We start from the raw sequence: 1297 nt of genomic DNA, 5'->3' as shown, positions 1-1297 counted from the left end.
ATCGCGTTACTTCAGTGACAGAAAGTGCGGCACATTTCCGCTCACAGGTGCGCTTACACCTGAGGCTAGAGGCAGAGATTCGCATAGAATTCAGTGGTTACGTGAAAGGCACATCAGGATCACCCATCATCATCATCTATGACACAGCCAAGGATATGCACCCAGACCCCAAGAATTATTGGTGAACTGGATGATTGCACCGACTGTAGCAGCATTTGCCGGCCTCCTCTCATATTATATACATCATGTATAACAAGACCACTGACTGTTGCTGCAAGATCACATAGACGGTGGCAGGACTTTCTTTAAAGGAGCCTGGACCAACAAACTCAGTGACACCTTGGTGCTGGTTTTGTATAATTAGACAAACATCATCTTATTCTTTACGTTGTCATATTATTGTAAAGTTTTTGTTATTGACTTTCCGTTTCTATGGGCTCTGCCTTCTGCCCTGTTTATGGGGAAAAATCTAAGATAAGATTCAAAGATGAGATGGTATTCTCTGATGGATTTAGATGAATGCTCAAGTGCACTAAAGCTCTACTAGCCTCTCATCAATGAGGAGCGCCCCTATGCAAAGTTACATGAAACAACAGGAAATTGGATGAACGCAGTGCTTTATTATGTTCTATTTCTAGTTCTACATTATTCATTTCTTTAGATGTTTTATTTAATGATGATACTTTGACAAAAGTTGATAAATTTATAGTTACTTCTTGTCTTCTCTTCAAGGCAGACCCTAGGAGGAATTTGAGGAAGGTTACTTGGCTATGAAGATAATAAAATATGTAAAATATGACCTGGCCTCATTAAGGGAACATCGGGTTATATGACAAAAAGTGCTATTCAGTACCTGTTCATACTATTTTTATGAACTCACAACTTGTGACTGAATATTTAAAAAATGTTGTCTTTGTCTTTTCCTAATAAGTTTTCCTTGACGTTAGTATAAAGAATCATGAGGGCAATAAAAGCTGTGAAAGAAAATAACGCCCAGTGCTCCAAAAATGCTTGTGCTTTATTTTACTTGATAATGTGACAGCGGACATTGTTGATGTGACTCATTTAAACTATGCTGGCTGGAATAAAAGTGAATAACAGTGAAAAATATCATTAATTAAAAAAAATAAAACCAAAAAAAAAAACGTAACAGGAAAGAATTCAGTTGCTGCTTTGTTTTCAATCTTATACTAACTTTAGTTAATTTATGAATATATTTTGAAACTGCAACAAGTTGTTTAACCCACAGGCAAACTATGACCACAGCACTTTAATAAAATCGGGTGGTAATGATGTT

Source organism: Simochromis diagramma, unplaced genomic scaffold, assembly GCF_900408965.1.
Source record: "Simochromis diagramma unplaced genomic scaffold, fSimDia1.1 OVJJ01000321.1, whole genome shotgun sequence".
In the NCBI taxonomy this organism is placed as follows: domain Eukaryota; kingdom Metazoa; phylum Chordata; class Actinopteri; order Cichliformes; family Cichlidae; genus Simochromis; species Simochromis diagramma.
The sequence above is the reverse complement of the archived record's forward strand: the minus strand, read 5'-3'. Positions refer to the sequence as shown.